General features: G+C 43.0%; 1 long non-coding RNA gene across 2 annotated transcripts in view; it reads right to left on the reverse strand.

Moving 5' to 3' along the window:
• LOC142818295 (uncharacterized) overlaps positions 1 to 19392 on the reverse strand; it is a 261674-nt gene that overhangs the window by 173965 nt on the left and 68317 nt on the right. The window lies entirely within an intron of this gene.

Consider the following 19392-nt stretch of genomic DNA (forward strand, 5'->3'; position numbering starts at 1 on the left):
ACGCAAAGGACAGCGTAGATGCAATAACACCTTCTGTTGGCAGTACTCTGTCGACAAAAGGTGTTATTCCTCATAGAATGAGGTTTACAGCCGTCGACAAAACTGCTGAGTTCTGTCGACGTTATGTCAACAGAACTCACTGGCAGTGTAGACGCAGGTATAATTTTGTCGACAAAAGTCCACTTTTGTCAACAAAACCATGTTGTCTAGACACACCCTGACGGTATGCCTACACTGGCTACACATCTACCCCATGGCTACACAAGCCACCCGTTATTTCAAAGTGTTTTTGAAAATAACAGGCGCTCTATTTCACCATCCCGGTAACCTTGTTTGACGAGGGCTAAGGCAAGGTTCGAAATAGCGCGTTATTTCAAAATTTGGCACCGTGTAGACGCGCCAAATTTCAAAATAAGCTATTTCGAAATAGAATTGAAACAAGGTACACAATTTGTGTAGCGCAAATTGCATGTCTTATTTCGTGTTTAGGGTGCTGTGTAGACGCACTCTGAGAGTTGATGCTGTGGGTTTTCTTTTATGGCAGTGTACATGAACCCTCTGTGTTCCCACTCCAGAAAGCAAGTGAAAAGGAGCCCTCAATGTATTTTTTTTCCAACCTCATTAGTTTTGGCACCTGCTCATGATTTCTGAATGCCTGGAGTTGGCAATATTGCAGTCACAGCCATGCGACACTGCCTTGCGTCCCATGTATTCCTTTCTTGTCCTTCTTGATACCCTCTCAACAAAAGGCAACAGCTAGAGTGAGTGACAGCTGCTTTAGGTTGTATCCTACACACATCTTGAGTTCACCCTTGATTGATAAATAAACCTTCCACTGACTTCATTGGGCACTCCAGATAAGTAGGGTCTTACTGAATTCCTGGTCCATGTTAGTCGATGTCATGGTCATAGGACTATAAAAATAACACATTTCATGATTTCAGCTCCTTAAATCTGAAATGGGGGCAGTGCTGTCATTGTCGGGGTCCTGACCCCAAAAGTGATTGTGGGGGTTACAAGATTACTGTAAGGGGGTTGTGGCATCGCTGTCCTTACTTCTGCATTGCTGCTGGTGGGGGGCTGTCTTCAGAGCTGGGCTCCTGGACAACAGCTGCCACTCTGCAGCTGCCCAACTCTGAAGGGAGAGCAGAAGTAAGAGCAGCAATTCCTCAAACCTCTCTAAAAACAACCCTGTGACTCCTCTACAAGGACCCTACAAGTTTTGAGAAACACTGAAATCAGTACAGGCTGAACTTCCATAAACTGGGACAATCTGGTCTTGCAACATCCTTTGTCCAGAAGGACAATGGATGTTCCAGGACCAGAAAGTCCTGGTACAGGGCTGGTGGCTGGGCTCCCTGCAGCTGGGTTGCTAGGCACGCGGAAGCTTAGTGGGGAAGGGGGGGGATTGGCAGGGCAGCAGGTCTGGTGGTGGGGGCGATCCAGCTGGGAGGCCAGTGGCCAGTCTAGGGCTGGGGTTTTGGTAGCAGGTGGGACCAGAAATAACGTCCCCTGGTCCAGTAAAAGCCCTCATCCAGGACCAAATCAGGTCACAAGGGAGCCAGACCAGCGAGGTCCAACCTGTATAAGAAAGAATAAAAAACACATAAGAGACCAGATTTCATGGTCTGTGATGTGTTTTTCATGGCTGTGAAACAATACCATGAAGTTACAAGGAGACCAAATGAACAAATACATTTCCCAGCAGCTTCTCTCGTCTCAAAAGCCATATGCAAAAGAAATCAGTCGTACTGCATTCTCTCAAATATCTCAGGCTTAGTTTAGGATGAGTTCATTTTCCCTTGTGAAAGTGAAGGCACTGCAGCATTAGAAATAGCATCCATTGCCCTTGATTTCATATGCCTCCCCTTTCTTTTTATTTTTCCCTTTGCATGCCTGTTCTTTCCTTTTCGGGGAGGTTTTAGTCCCAGCTTTCAAGTTACTGAAGAGAAAAATCAGTTGGCCCTTTTTTCTTCCTTAAACAAACAGATTAGAAGCATCTTTGGACATTCGTTAGAAACAAGGTCCAATAGAGCAAACTCACAAGGGTTATGAATTTATGTTAGACTTCAGAGAGAGTAGCAGTTTCTCAGCTCTGAGAGAAACTGCAGGTTGGACCTCTAGCCTGGCATGCTCAAGATCTGACCGATGCTGAATCAGATAATTTGCTGAATATTGTAGAGAGTGGGTCACTTTATTTTTATTTTGCTGAGGCAAATAAGTGGAACAATGCTTGCAGTGCTGCTTAGTAATTAATGTTGGACTGTAGTGGTACACCTAGCAAAGGCTTATCAGTTCTCTTCCTAACAAAGTGTTAGCATTATTATACAATTTTATTGCATTGGCTCAAGGAAATAAGTAGATAAAGCATGAAAACCATGTGTATGTTTAGCAGTATTACCTACCCTTCCACTGCTTCCTGAGCTCCAAGATGACATTTGGGGGTACATTTGGGGGTTAATTAGAGCTAACTGACAGCACAGAACACTGAGGCAATATCACTAAGACTAAACGGAAGATAAATGTTGCTGAAATTGATCTTCTGGAGTTTGATTTAGCAGGTCTAGTAAAGACCCACTAAATAGAACTCAGTATTCTTGCTTCTCACAAGGAGTGAGAGAAGCCAATGGGAACATTTGTATCCATTGGCCTCTAGCTGTGGAGACCACACATGAACTCGAATTAAAGTACGTTGACTCCAGCTACATAATTAACATAACTGGAGTTACGTATCTGAATTCGACCTTCCCCTGTAGTGTAGATCTGGACTGAGAGCCAGGACTGGAGGCTGTAAACAAACTTTACAGGCTTGCAAGAAATTTCACCACACCCATGATAAGAGGACATCCAGCTAACTAAAGTCATGCTCAATCACAGAGGTTGCCAGACCAGCATGTGCCAGACTAGAAAGGTTCAACCTGTATTTGAAAATACACTGGGGAAGAGGGAAAGCGGAAAAAAAGTCCCAACTGTATCACTGCATTTCCTTCAATCCTATCTTGATCCATCATTTTTAGGCTGTACCTGCTCATTTAATAATTAAATTCATCACTGGCAGCTGTGAAATCCTAAACAGCTTTTAAATGACAAAAGACAAAAAGGCTTCCTATGGTTCCCTGAGGCCATGACCAGATGTCTTTTATATGAAGGGCTGGAGATATGACAGTGTCTCATCTAGGTGGAAGCACACATGTCCAACGCTGCGATTTCTTCCCTTTCAATCAGTTCATTAGCTTCTCCATCCCAATCAGTTCATTAGCTTCTCCATCCCAGACAACTGCAGAGTTAGTGGCAAGACTCAAATAAAAATGGCCCACCTGTTATTTTAGTCATTCAGCCATTATGAGGCACTCGACAACTTCCAGCTAGCTTGGCTAACTTTAGCATTGTGGAATCAAAACTGAACAGAACTTCCTACAGGCCTGTATTTTTAAAATCTTGGCCTCCTACACGATTAGCGATGTAATATAAATACACAAATGCATAAAATGATCTGGGCTGTCACAAAAAGGGAGTCTTTGAACTAATGAAACATAAGCATGAGCATAAAAAGAAACAGAACTTGCAATGCAGTTACACACACCAGAGAATTGGTGAAGAAAGAGTGAACTGAGAATGCTGATCAAATATGAAAGACAGGTGCAGACCAAACTCCCATATCCAAACATGCTTGCATCTTAGGGATGTTTGAAATGCAAAATTGGATCTAGGTTTAAATTTTACAAATACTCCTGTCTTCACTGTGGATTGACCCAATGTACTAGATTCAAACATCACCCCAGAATTTAAGGGCTCAAATTTTGCACCTTAAGCCCATCTTTGAGAAATACAGGAGCCTTTTTTTTAAATTGTGCCTATACGACTATAGCTAAGCCCTTGTTCAAATATAAGTTATGAGTATATCAAGCTCTCCACTATTTGTATTTCACACTGACCAATGCCAGCCAGGATTGTAGAAACACAACCTGCCACCTTGCATGTTTTTACACTTTTAGTAAGATAGATTAAAATAAAACATTAGTTCCTGAATCTTCAGAGCACTAAAGCACTACTGAAAGAAAAGGGTTTGGATGGGCCACCCCTGCATTTGGCTAGTTTCTGCCCCTGGAGGAGATTGGCAGCTAGCATAAGATAAAGCAGCCTAGAAGTTGCTCTAACTTGCTCTGTATGTCCAGTGCCGTGAGATCCCAGGAAATGCAAAGCTGGCTAGGTAGAATATTAATAATACTGCAGGTCAGCCTGTTTTTGGCACTACTTGTTTTCAAATTTTTAGAGTTATTGTGAGTTGTATTGCTAAATTCCATTAAGCTCTTTAAACATTTAAGAAACATTAGCTTTTATTTCAAGTAACTCGCTTTTTTGAGTTAAATGGCCAGTACTTTAAATGACTCTAGAATCAAATGTTTCTAGGATCAAACATCACAAAGTTTTCACAGATTTCCTGCAATTTCTATAGGAGTTTTTATGTCAAAGAAAGGTAGAAGATGTTCTGAAGAAATTGTGTTTATTCAGAAGAGTTATTACATACTCTTCTCTGAAACAAGTGGCAATTTTAGTTAAAACAATTATAGTTCTTTTGTTTTGAATACCTTGTTTGATTTAGTCTGTCTGTTAAACAACAAATAAAACTTCAATGGCGTCTTTACATTTTGTTGATTTCAAAACCTAATATACCTAAGCAATCATTCAGCATTCAAGCTGCAGATGAATATATAGTTTTGGCTATATCTTAACATCATGAGGTGACAAGTGAAATATTCAGCTGTTGCCCTTGTTTTTAGAAATGAATGTACTTGGCCATGAGGGCTTACTAAATAACTGTGTTTATTTATATAGATTAATGAAACATTTTCGTTCTTATTATGTTTTTCCTCCTCTTTGCTTTCAATGCTGCATTCCTCACATGGAACACTTTTAACACTGCCACTCACAAATGTCAATGCAATGCAATGTCAACTACAACACAATCTGATTTAAAGCAGAATGTAAAGTGAAGCCTGACACTTAGACCTGACCTGACAGGGGGAGTACAGTAAAATTCCAATAATATGGCACCTTTAGGACCCAGGGGGTGCCAGATTATCAGATATGCTGGACTATCGGAAGGGGGGGGTATGAGGGGTTTGGGGTGTAGTGGGGGGGATGCACCCCTTGGCGCTGCGGGACCAACCCGGTAGCACCCCAGCTGCTCTGCCCCAGGCGTCCCCAAATCAGCCACTGCTGAAACTGACCGGCAGCTGACTAGGGGAAGGCTCAGGGCAGAGCACCCCAGCTGCTCTGCCTCGGGCTTCCCGGAGTCAGCTGCTGGTCAGTTTCAGCAGCGGCTGAATCGGGGAAGCCAGGGGCAGAGCAGCTCCAATTGTCTGGCTGCCCAGAGCACTTCCGGGTTCCAAATGGTGCTGGACCATCAGGAGTGCCGGACCATTGGATGCTGGACCAGTGGAGTTTTACTGTATATAGAACAGAGCTCCCCCACCCCTGTCTTTTCCTCATGACTTCCAGCAGTCAGAAGCTAAGGTTGCCCTGAACATGGAATTGCATCCTGGACCATCTTGGGTAATAGGCCTTGATGGATCTGGCCTCCGAGAACATAGCTATTTTTTTTAATCCAATTATGTTTTTGGCTATCATAACATCCCATGGCAAAGATCTCCTCAGGTTAATTGTGTGGAGTGTGAAAAAGTATTTCCTCTTGATTGCATCAAACTTATGTCCTATTCATTTCCTCAGGTGACACTGTTTTTTGTATGGCTGGAAAAACTAAACAACACTTCTCTAGGCACTTTTCCACACGATTCATGATTTTATAGACTTTGGTCATATCCTCCTTAATTAAGTTCTTCTTTGAGATGAGTACCCTAATAATTTTAGTCTCTCCTAGTGTAGGAGACATTACAAAACCTTGATCATCTTTGTTGCCCTTTTCCAGTCTCACTCAATCTTTTTTAAGATGGGCTGACTAGTATTGGACGCCTTAATCAAGCTGAGGGCAAATGAGGATTTGTGTAGTGTCTGTAAGGGGAAATTCACCTCTTGAGCATTTCTCAGTGGCTAGGTGTGGTATCACCATTCATTTTTGACCCTGGGAATCCCCTGCAGGCTGCCAGCTCTATTAGGTCTTCAGTGGCCTTAGGCACCGAATGAACCCTTTCCTGGATATTAAAGAATACAGCAAACAAACAGTCTTCAGCCTGGCTTTCAGCCCTTAAATTCAACACTTAGTTTGGGCCCCCAAATAAGCCCTGTTCCTTTTTACCTGTGGCAGTAGGGGAGCCCAGACCAGCCACTACTCAGGGTTCTAATCCAGGGACCCTTTACCTAGCACCCATGTACTGCTCCCTCCAATTTGTGTCTGTTATTTCTACTGCAATTTTCTTTCTGGGCCCTTTTATCTGCAGCCCTATCTCTAGGTCATTCACCTCAGGTCCTTTTCTCTTTGCATTTCCAGATGTGTAAGTTCAGGCAGCCAAAACTGTGTGTGAGAGAGCGTCAGGCTCCTTTGGCCAGAGAGGCACACCCTCTCCACACCTATGGTCCCAGCCAGGGACTGAATCGCTAAGGTCAGACAACTCCTTTTATCAGGGCCAGCAGAGCCTAGATTGGCTGTTGCTAGCCCTTCTAGTCCTTGGAGGACCAGGTTTCTATGGTTTCCAAAATGGCTGTTCCAGAGAGGTGTGTCTAGGTAGGTCTGGAGTATCCAGTTTCATTACTCTGCTCTTCCCATCTTGCTGGTTCCTGGATCAGAAGGACCATAGGGCCTCCTATAGGAAACCACAACGGCCCTGACATAATATTTTGGTCTTATTTTTATCCCTTTCCTCATAGTATCTAACATTATCAGACTTTTTTGATCAGTGCTGTGCATTGATCTGAAGCTTTCAGCCGTATATTCACAATGACTCCAAGTTCTCCTAAGTAGCAACAGAAATTTAAATCACATCATATATGTATAGATGGGATTATTGTTTCTAATGTGCATAACTATGCATTTATCAGTGTTGATTTTAATCTGCCATTTTGTTGCCCACTCATCTAGTTATGTGAGATCCCTTTAACATCTTGCAGTCAGCTTTGGACTCAACTACTTTGAATTATTTTGTATATCACCTGTAAACTTTGCCACATTACTGTTCACTCCCTCTTCCAGATCATTAATGAATATGTTGAAGAGCACTAGGCCCAGTAAAAATCCTTAGTGGGTGGGTATTTACCCCCCTTCATTGTGAAAACTGACCATTTATTCCTACCCTTTGTTACCTATCTTTTAAATAGAGATCCATGAGAGAACCTTCCCTCTTAGTCCATGCCTGCTTACTTGGCTTAAGAGCTTTTGGTGAGGCACCTTGTCTGAAAGTCCAAGTATACAATATCCAATGAATCCCCCTTGTCCACATGTTTGTTGACTCCTTAAGAGAACTTTCACAGGTTTTTGAGACATGATTACTCTTTATAAAAGTTGTGTTGATGCTTCCCTCAACAAACTTTATGTACGTGCCTGATAATTCTGTTCTTTACTATGGAGTTAACTAATACTAAAATTAAGCTCGCTGGCTAATTGCCAGAATTGTCACCTCTGGAGCCCTTTTAAAACATTGGTGCCATATTAGCTACTTTCCAATCACTTGGTACAGAGGCTTGGTTCAGTGATTGAGTTACATACCAGAGTTCAGTGTTTCTCAACCTTTTTTTTTGTTTAAATAAAGCATCCATTAAAAAAACAAAAAAAACCCCCAACCATCAAGAAACAAAAAAACCTGTACCTACAGTTTTCAGACACAATTTTTTTTTTACCATCTCAACACATTCGTTTAAACAACTTAATCGTAGCCAGGCAGGCGATGACATTTTTGGCTCTAACAAGTACAAAAATAATAAAGCACTGTAAAACTTAAAATAAAAATTCAGTTTTCTCCAAATTTCAGTTGTATTGCCATACCCCCCAGACTTCTCTCGTGTACCCATAAGGGTACTCGTGCCACTGGTTGAGAAAAACTGCTATAGTTTATAGTTGTGCAGTCTCAGATCAGTACAAGGTAGACCCATTATGAAAGAAAAAGTGAACCAAGCTTGGGAAAGGAGCAAAAATCAAAGCATTAAAATTAGGACTTTTTATCAATAACCCTAAAGTGAAAGGAACTTCCTGCAACTAAAATTTAACTAAATGAAATTAAAGAGCACTTCCTAGAGAACAAGTAAAGGTAAATTAGCCAGAAGGGCTGTGAAGAGCCGGGATGGATTTACCTTTTGTCCAGGCGTAGATTTGAATAATATATTGTTTCGCCCCAGACTGATGGACCAACTTTAAAACATTCACCTTCCCTTTAGATCCTCAAGATTGTGTTATTCATTCCAGATATGCCCAGCTACTTCTCCCTGGTTACAAGAGCAGGGGCGATAGCTCAGGGACAGTAGAGAGTTGAGCATCTCCCAGCCAACACAATGCCCCACTAGATCTATGCTTTTACGAAAGCATATCTTCCTTGAAAGGATGAAAGTTAATGTGAATGCAGGGGCTTTATAGAAAGATTATATCATACCTAAAAGTACAGCTGGTCAAAAAAAGGGGAGCATTTTTAAGCATTCCATCTTGGGGGGGGGGGGAAGCAAGAACTGAAACTTCATGTAAACTCAAAAATCTCCAAGCAGTCTTACAGATGCCCCCAAATTCCATAAAAATGTTTGTGAAATTTGTCTTTCATACTTTTATTTTTTGCAAAGTTTGACAAGTAGCAGCACAAAATGTAGTATATTTGTAGGGTTCTGTGGATTTAAAGGGATTTCTTACATAACAACTCAGCTATCTTCACAAAGGTTAGAGAGACCAGGTGGGGATCCTAAAGCTGACATGGCTACCACTACACGGCATTCACAAAGGTTGGTAGTACAACCGAGAAGCAGCAGAATTGTTCCAGGTGTTTTTGCAAGGGGGAGCTTTTTTCTTCTGGAAATCCAAGTTCAAATTCTACTTTGCAATGGAAATGCAAATGAACTGTGCAGTCTCATCATTGGCTTTTTCCTTCCTCACAAAATTACTGCACAATCTGGCATACAACAGCACAACTGGCAGTGCCTGGGAATGGAAAAGCAAGCTTTGTTGCATGCCAGGTTCAAAGCACCTTCGGTAGCATATGCAGGCAGGAATTAAATAGCAGAGGTCCTGCAAGCTGTGAGTTCAGGTGAAATGGCAGTGCTGGGAATATCAAAATTTAAATAGTAAGGAAGGATTACTGGATAGTATAGAGGGTGAAAAAACTTGGCAGGTTGATTTCCTGAGCTAAAGAGACCCTTGCACTAAATTCACTCGAATTCATTTCCAGTATCTCATTTTTTTTTGTTTTTTTATATAGAGATTTTTAAAAGCACTTATCCTGAAATCAGTACATGCTAGTTTCTTTGCCCCGTAATTTAATAAAGGTCAAACCAATTCTTTCCAAAGAGTTACAGCTCCTCCCAGCTGAGTGCTTCTAGGTCAGGTTTCAGCCGGGAACAAATATTTTATGTTGGAGAGTTAAAGGTCTCTAAAAATTGTGGTTCATATTGGAAACCCTGACATTGCCTTAGCCATACCGGTGCAAGCGGGTGCTGCTTTAATAAAAAAGCCCTTAATCTCATTTGGCTCTACCTCAGTGGCAGCTTGAAGTACTTGGATCAAACAGTACAGCTGTGAGTTGTGATACTGCCTGGACTGAAGCCCAGAAAACTTTTCCCAGAGAAAACCCTTAAGGGAAGAGGGGGGAAAAAGGTTTGACAACAGAAATACAATACACTGAAGTGTTTCAAACCAAAAAAAAAAAAAAAAATCTCCAACCCCCACCACCACCAAAAAACCCACAACCCCTATCCTCCCCCTCAAAAATCCCAAACCAAAGCCCAACCCCAAACAAAACAGAACGCAAACAGATAGCTTAGAAACAACCTTAGGGAACCCTGTGGAACCTTAGGGCATGTCTACACTAGGAAATTATTTCAAAATAACTAAATTTGAAATAATAACTCCTGAAATAACTATTTCAAAATAAGCTTATTCCTCAAGGAAAGCAGGAGTACAGATTTCAAAATAACGCACTTGGTAGTGTGGACGCTTCATTAATTATTTCAAAATAAGGGGGGTTATTTCAAAATAACTCCCTAGTGTAGGCCAGAGCTTAGAGGCAAACAAAAACGTATAGTATCATGAACTTTTATGGATAAAACCCACAGATAGCTGGAATCCTTCTTTAAAAAGGTTACTTTGTAAGCCAGACGAGCCAATTTAGGCAGTCTTCAAGTAGGATTACAACCCACACTTTGCGGTCCAGTGGCATATAACCCCCAGAGACAAACAAAGCACATGGGAACTGAATTATACCACTCATTCAACGTGTTTTTTTTTTTTAAAACAGCTGAATTTCTGAAGAAAACAATTGTGGCAATAAAAAAGAGGGTTGGAGGGGAATAAGTGCCATAAAAACACCTAACCTGAATGTGTTCACATTTTTTCATTATTATTTGAATCCTCAGGATGATACTTTCTCCTAAAGGAGATGACAGAGAAAGACGGGGAAAACCCCTAAACAACAAAAATAATAAAAACCACATCTGAGCGGAAGTCAATGTTCTTTTTTAGAAGGCAGCAGCCTTGCTCTGGAGTCAGAAGGTCAGAGGGTGAGTTTCTAGTGAAGGAAAACATTAGAGCTTGATATTTTTCATCTGTCAGTCCCATTAAGTACCAGTTTTAAAGGACTCAGGACTGTGCAATGTGCCTTTCTTGAAGTTAGTGGGATAATAAAGATTCGGCTGCCTTTTGCAGATGTTTAAAGACATGATGTGAAAGACAAATTCTTCAAGTAAAACCCTCAAGAAATGTCACTTCTGTGTCTTCCCGAAAGAGCTCCAGCACATTCCTCACATAAACATCTGCCGGAAACATTTGAAAAAGGAGGCAGCTGAAATAATGGCTTTTGTAGGCTTCTTGCTAATTTTTTTTTTTTTTTTTTAAGAAAATGAATTTGTGAAAGTTCTTTCTCCCAACTTTCTTTTGCAAACGTGCACCAGCAGAGATGATCTAAGAGAGCAAGTTGTAAAATGAAAGTGGGAAGAAATAGCTGAAAGTATTCCTTTTGAACCTCCTGTATCAATCACACCTCAGAGACAGGCCTAAATTGGAGCTGTCTTACTTCAGAAAGTTTCACTCTTCGTTGTTAGGCTAACTTGTTAGGAGCAATTATACCAAGGCTGTATTTGCACAGTAACTGGATTTTCCCATTACTTTTAATATATAGGGTGGGAAGAAGACTAAGCAACAGTCAGGAAAAGAATGGTAAATTTATGACAAAACTGAGCAGGTAAGGACATCCACCACTCTGGTCATCTGAAGCAGTGGGCTGTGCCTATGGAAGCTCATGATATCATCTACATATTTGTTAGTCTTTAAAGCGCTACCAGACTATTTGTTGTTTTTTCTGCTACAGACTAACTTGGCTACTCCCCTGAGGAAATTCAAAGGAAGTCAATCCATATTCTGATACGGTTCAACCCTTAACTCAGTTTGTTATCCTGAATTACCACAATGCTACCTGGAAATTCCCATCTCCAAATCTGACATACTGCTACCACCTAGTTGCTTCACAGAGCGTTTGCACCAGCGTTGCAATGCAGTATAAGCCCTATGTTATTTTTGCTTAAGATTTTTTGTTCTAAACAGAAAGGGATCCATATTTTGGTGAGTAGCACTCTCATTGTACAACATTAGCACTTGGAAAGAGATGGAAAGTCAGGAAATTCATTCCTAGTCTTTATCGGTGAGTATTTTGCACAAATCTATCTATGTTCCTTAGAGTTTTGACCCATCGCTATAGTATTTAAATGTTTCATGTAGCAGGTCTATAGTGAGATTCATGAAGAGTTCTGTTCCACTTCCTCCCTTGGTTATAAGAAGCTGTGTTTGGGTATCAGGGGTAGGCAATAAGCAATTAACCTCTGGATACTTTATTTACCTGATGTCTGCAGATATAGCTGCTTGCAGCTCCTGTTGGCCGGGGAAAGTGGTGTGGACCTGGACACCACTTCCTGTGGCTCCCATTGGTCAAGAATGGTAATCCTTGGCCAATGGGAGCTGCAAACAGCTGTACCTGTGGATGCGAGGGTAAATTAAGTGTTTGGCAGCCCTCCAAGGGCTAACCCTAGTGAACCACATCCAGCCTGAGGGCTGCTTGTTGTCCACCCTACTGTATAGAGTTGCCAGCCCTGTGAACGTGCAATATGCGACAATCCTCCACAGACAAGGAATTGATAGGATGAAGCACAGAAAATATGATTGTTCTTTGAGAGAGGGAGAACTAAGGATCCAAAATGCTACCCTCACTCATCCCGTGTAGTACCTTAGGGTATGTCTACACTGCCACCCTAGTTCAAACTAGGGTGGCTAATGCAGGCAATGGAAGTTGCAAATGAAGCCCGGGATTTAAATATCCCGGGCTTCATTTGCATCTTGCTGGGCGCCGCCATTTTTAAATCCCTGTTAGTGCGGACTCCGTGCCCGTGGCTACATGCGGCATGGAGTAGGTAGTTCGAATTAGGATTTCTAATTTGAACTACCGTTACTCCTCGTGGAATGGTAATATTTAAATCCTGGGCTTCATTTGCAACTTCGATTGCCTACATTAGCCACCCTAGTTCGAACTAGGGTGGCAGTGTAGACATACCCTTACTGAGTAGGCACTTGATGCACACTAAAGTGTGCTTTAACATAGTTCGGTTTCAAACTGCAACTACGCTAAAGCACACCAGCTGGGACCACACAGACCACCAGGTGGCAATTAGAAATGACCCCTCTGTAGAATGTCTGACCCTACCACATAGACAAGTGCTTACTAAGTAGTACCACTGAAATCAGTAGGTACTATTACTCCAACCCTTCTAATATTTTTATTTGCCAGAAATAAGGGTATGTCTACACTAGCCCCCTAGTTCGAAGTAGGGTGGCTAATGTAGGCATTCAAACTTGCAAATGAAGCCGAGGATTTAAATATCCCGGGCTTCATTTGCAGGTTTCTGGGCGGGCGCCATTTTAAAATCCCCTTAGTTCGATTTTAAAACCCCCTTAGCTACACGCGGCAGTCAGAAGTTAATCCGAACTAAGTCCTTAGTTCGGATTATCTGTTACTCCTCCTGCAAATCCCGGGCTTCATTTGCAAGTTCGAATGCCTACATTAGCCACCCTACTTCAAACTAGGGGGCTAGTGTAGACACACCCTAAGAGATGCCTCCTAGGGTCTGTGGGAAAATGAAGCCCTCACTTTGATAAAGGGAGTGGAGAAAACATTATGTAAGAATATTAGTTTAGACTAACATAGGTAACACTGTTGTGTACTCTAGGCCTTGAGAACAGTCTATCAACACAACTCAAGGACATAAGAAAGAAGCATCTTCCATTTTCACAGACCTTAGGTCTCTTCTGACACTAACATCTATGATTCAACAATCTGGTAGTCCATACCGTCTCATAAATCTGCCCTCATTTACATCAGTGAAGTTCCACAGACTTTAATGGGGTTGCATAAGTGTTACCAAGGCAGAACTTAGCCGATCTCTCAAGATTTCTAAAAAGCAATGCAATCATGTGGGTCAAATAACAAAATAATCTTAAATGCAGTATATATAATATTTACAAATGTTCATGAAATTATGACAAACATATGGAACTTTATAGGATTGTCTGAAATCAATTGTAGGGCAGAAAATACACCTTTAATTTTAAGCGGTCATGTGCAAAACCTTAAAAAAATTATTCAAACGACTGCATGCCTCTATATGGTTTATCATCACCAGTTTGTGCAATACATGTTCAAACTACCAGGCAAGCATTAGACTCTGCAATAAATAGTGGTGTTAAAGTTTACTAACATTCTACATGCTTTCAGGGATAACTCATTTTAGGATTTCTTGGGTTCTATAGAAATATGTAGAGAGATAAGCAACACAAAGAGAGGTGGAGGCCTGGCTTCCTTTTAGTTAAACACCCTTGATTTTTCTCATCAAGCTTATGAAGAAAAAAAACTCTTTCCAAGTTTAACCATTGTTTCTTATCTATTGGAGCCCATTTTCTTAAGTTGCTAACAATTGTCTTCATGGTGTTTAGTCACCACTGGATATCAATAGGTTTTTATTTATCCAATATATAAAGGAGAATGTCTGTATGTTTGTGAGCTAATAACTTGGACACTATAAGACCTACCGCAACCAAGTTTTCCATGGGATAAAACCTTCTCCTGGAGGAAAGGTTAAGATACTGTGGAAGGGAAGAGACCGACGCCTCTCCCCAGGGCTGCACGGAGCTTGGCAGTGCGGGGAGAAGCGACTTCCCCGCCATTGCTGGAAGCATCTGGAGGCCCCTCTTCAATACTGTGATTGGCTCAGGGCCCAGCAGCTGACCAATGGGCAGGTGGGTTGCTGCCGGGGCTCACTCTAGGTGGAGAAGGCGGGGCTGATGTTACCGCTCAGCTGCCACTTTGAAAATATGTCTGGAAGGAGGCGCATCAGGGACCCAGAGGTGGGGGGGGAGGGAAATGATTGGGGTGGGGGTTGGTCCAGGGGGGCTGGACCGTTTGGGGAGAGTGGGGGGTAGGACAGGACTGGGGGGGAGGTTGGACCATTGGGGGGCACGTGGCAGGAAGGGCAGGATTGTAGGGGGATGAAGGCAGTGAGGCTGGACAACCCTGCAGGGACTGAGTGAGAAATGAAGCCCATGGTGGGAGGGGAGAGATCTCCTTTGAGGGGCACTGGCCCAAGGGGCAGCACTGGATGATGCTGGGCGGATGAGAAATTAATCCAAGGGGAGGGATCCCTCAAATCTGGGCACTGGTCCTGGGTTTGATACTGGATGATCCTGGGGAGAGGGGGGGCGGTGAGAGATGCAGTCCATGAGAGAGGCAGCTGGTCAAGGGGGTGGTGCTGGAGGAGGGACTATAGAGGTGCCAGCAGGCTCAGGTAGCTGACTCATAGTTTCATCAAAAAAGATGGGAGAAGAGTTTGAGGTGTCACCTTGAAATCTCTCAGAGTCAGTAGGGCCAGCCCCATTGACTGAGGCATCCCTACACTCAGCTCTTGGATGAGAATTTGCAGACCCAGCATGCCTATCCCTACTTCCCTACCAAAAAACCATTAGCTTCTACAAGGATAATTAGCAAAAATACCATCTGATAGGAAGCAAAACATTGCACTATTGAAGAGGGCCTCCATATGCATCCAGCAATGGTGGGGAAACAAGCCATGGTGATTTGGGGGCTCCCCCTTCCACTGTGCTTTTAATGGCTCCAACACTCATGACATGGGAAGAAAACAGAGACATAGTTTCTATTGTGACTTTTGTATTTAATTTTGCCAAGTTAAATAGCTCTGATTCTCAACGTTGCAATGCCTCTTTTTTGAGTCAGATTTTACTTTATGCAGCAGTAGAAAAGCATGGGGGTCTGCCATAATGGCCAGATGTCAGGCACTGGCAGCGGCGGTGTGGCTGGAGGCTGTCAGGATCCAGCGTCTGTTTTTCTAAATTTTGTTCCTCCGGTTTCCCGGGCAACGCTGGGTAAGTCCAGCTAGTTTACAAAAAAAAGGTAGAAAGTTCATGTTTCCATATAATAATAAACCTCTTTCATTTGATCTGAGGTCCCAGAATCCCTTATGGGGTTGAGGCAGTTGCTGAAGTTGTCTCCTGCACATGGCTTCATACAATGGAAAGTTCACCGGGTTTGTGGGAAAACACAGCATATTTCCCTGCACATCCCCAACAATGATGCAGGCTCTCTCTATGGTGTGGCACACAGTGGCCCAAGTCAAGTTACCTTTCCCTTGTGTAGAATGTGAAAGGTTCACACTTTCGTCAGTGAATTGATTTGCTTTTAACCTGTATTTGACCAAATTCATTTTACGTATGGCAGCACATTAACATGAAAGTATTTTCTCGGTTTAAGAATTTAGGGCACAATCTCTAACTTTAATGGGACTTCTGCGTTGAGACTACTTGAATGAATAGCAGTTGAAGAAACCAGTCCTTTGTCCTTTCCTTAACCAAAACAAAAAAACCCAAGTAAATTCTTCTCACTTGACAGAGATAATGCATTTCAGGATTTGGTCTAAAGTATTTGAGCAAAAAATACAAATCTTCCTACACCCTTCTTAAATCCAGCTGATAGGTACCAGGTACACAATAAGGCAAGATGATTATAAACAGGCACAGCTTACATCACGTTTAATCGTAAATGCCTCTCTTTCAGATCATTTGTGACCAATTAATCAATGGGACTTCAGTGGGACTTGCGCTCTTTCCTGCACAGGAATGGATTTAAATTGCATGCTTAAATATTTTGCAAAAACATAGACCGTATTGGTAAACATAGACATGTTAGGAAGGTTTGACAGTTCTTTTGGGGGAACTTTCTGCTAGAGTTTTAAGGGTTTGCTTCCTAAACCATGTTGTGGAGCTTTTCTATGTAAGATGTCTGTGAACATGTATGCTTGGAAGCACAAGGCTGCTAAAGGAATACACCTTTTTGAAAAACAACAACAACAAAGCTGGTGTGATGTGGATAGGTACAGTATGATTTTCCCCACACTGATCTTCAGATAACTTCAGGCCTGACTTGAAAGCAGCATTGGGCCTCAGGATAAGAGATGACTCACTCACGCAGAAAAGAAAGATTACTCTGATGAATTATTTGAAGTAGTTCTGTGAAGTATCCTCTGTGTTTTATGCAGTGGTGTAACCACACATGGCCCTGAGTGGGCCGTGGCCAATCCATGTTGCATGCCGGCCCACCCATAGCTCTCCTTGTGCCCTGGGGAGCACGGTCAGTGCTCAGGGACTGACCCCACTCCACTGGAGCTACAGTTAGAGAGCGGGGCCGGGGCCCGAAGCTTCTGACCTCACTCTGCCTGGTGCTCCGGGGGACTGACCCTGCTCTGCCAGCAATGAGGCCGGAGTGCGGATCCAGGTTGCCAGGGGTTAGCTTGCTCTGCCCAGCACTCCAGCCGGGAGGGAGGCTGGAGTGCTGGGTCTTAAACCCCATCACTGCTCACCCACCGAAGTGGGCCCTTCTGCTATGCCACTAGTTTTATGTAGAGATAAGATCACTACACCTCATTTTATCAGGGTCTGGTAGTGCACAAGAGGGCCCATTTCATTCCCACAAATCCACACTGAGTGGAGGATGCTTGATTTTTTTTAATCTATTACCATTTTCCTCTTTGAAGGGGTGCAAAGTTGTCTCCATATTGTATTAATTTCTGGTTTATCATCTCAGTACAAAAGGTAGAATTTTATCCTGGTTACAAATGAACAAAATTAGGATCTGAGTAACTTTTGCTTTCAATTCAATATTTGTGGGTAAAGGTTTGAATGGGGGCAAGTAAGGACCTAGTCTCAGCTTTGTTTTTGCTTTCATGATTTTATTTCATAGGGAGCATTTTTAAAGAAGAAAAGACTATCTCAGCTGTCCTGTTTTTAGGGGTTTGATTATACAAGCTGATTACCACTGGCTCTCAAGGAAATAGGAGCTGAAGGTGTCGGTTGATATCCCTGCCAACACCAGGAATTGAAAAGGGGAACTTCAGGCTATGTACTCCCTTGGCACAGAGAAAGTTTCTTGAGTATCCTCCACAACCGGATGTCTGGTATCTTGGCAGGAACCAGGAGCTGAATTAGGGACTTCTTGTGTTGGGAGCCTCTCTCTATAGCCCTTGTGAAACCACTAGGATCTGTAGCAGGGGCAAGGGACTAAAACAGATTCACATCTTCAATTGATCAGGCACAGAGGGATACATAACATACCCTGACCAGTCAATTTCATTGACACTTTAGAATCTCAGTCAAAACGAAACTTCCCCTTGTGGGTATTCATTCATGTAGTGATCCCTGGGCCCGAGGGTCAGTTTGAAAATAGAGAGTGTATCTGTGGGTTTTTTTTAAATCTTTACAGAAGGCAGCCAAGAGGAAATCAACAGTATTGTGAGCTGCAAAAGAACTAGCCTCAAACTTTCGCAGCATATTGATATTCTCCAGCCTAATGTGGGGAAGAGGAAGAAGCCCTTACTACGTTTAATTCTAAAAATTCTCTATTTCCATTACTGCTGGAGAAGTCAGCTAAAAAGCACTTGAAATTGGTGATGTGTGTTGTTTACTCTTTTGAAAAAAAATATCCTCTCCAAGTAGGGGAAAAGGTTAGAAATGATTTGTACTGCATTGATCAATTTACCCGAGTTGTCTTTCAACAGATTGTATTAATGGAACTTCATTTTCTTTTATTCAGTCACTGGCCAATTTCTTCTTGTCTCTTAAAAAGATCAATGAACACGTCTCAGCATCTTTGCACAAAATGAGCCTCTATTTTCCCCTTAAACTTTGAAAGACTTTATTATTTTCATTTGTAATCGGTTTCCTCCCCCTCCTCTTGCTTTCAGCCCCCTGCTGTCAATTTTCTGATGCCTGCCTATTCTTTCTCTGTTATCGGTTTGGTCTAAACAACTTAGACTTTTGTTTCTGCAGAGTTCTGGCTGAGACAGGTAGGAAGTAGCATGTTCACTTGTTAGCCAACTGCAAAAAGGTGAGAGCAGACCTGGGTTCCTTGTTTAGCTGGTGCTAACAGAAGGCACTATCACTGAATTCGGAATATTTGTCTGTTAGATAACATCTTTACGAGTCCAGACAGCAGCTTATTCGGGTGAGTCATGCCAGTAAAAATCAACAGGATCACTCCAAGTAAAATACTATTCAGCATAACTAAGGCATCAGGATATGGCCCTGTGTAATGAGTTTTAAAAGGCATTAAAAAGCCTTCTATTCTGATGACTCCTCTCAGCCCAATATGGTACCTAGGTATCTCTGCAAATACAGTAAAACTCCGATGGTCCGGCATCTGACGGTCCGGCACCATCAGGAACCCGGAAGTGCTCCGGGCAGCCGGACCATTGGAGCTGCTCTGCCCCCAGCTTCCCCGATTCAGCCGCTGCTAAAACTGACCAGCGCTGAATCCGGGAAGCAGGGGGCAGAACAGCTGGAGTGCTGCCGGGTAGGTCCAGTAGCGCTGCCCCTCGGGGCTGCGGGACCAACCCAGCAGCACCCCAGCTGTCCCGGATTCAGCCGCTGCTGAAATTGACCAGCGGCTGACTCCAGGAAGCCCGAGACAGAGCTGCTCTGCCCCAGCTTCCTGGAATCAGCCGCTGGTCAGTTTCAGCAGCAGCTGACTTGGGTACATCTGGAGCAGAGCAGCTGGGGTGCTGCTGGGTTGGTCCAGTAGCACGGAGGAGCGGCGCTGCGGGACCAACCCGTCAGCACCACAGCTGCTCTGCCCCAGGCGTCCCCAAGAGCAGCTGGGGTGCTGACGGGTTGGTCTCGCGGCGCCAAGGGTCGGCTCTACCGGA

Source organism: Pelodiscus sinensis, chromosome 14, assembly GCF_049634645.1.
Source record: "Pelodiscus sinensis isolate JC-2024 chromosome 14, ASM4963464v1, whole genome shotgun sequence".
Taxonomy (NCBI): Eukaryota; Metazoa; Chordata; order Testudines; family Trionychidae; genus Pelodiscus; species Pelodiscus sinensis.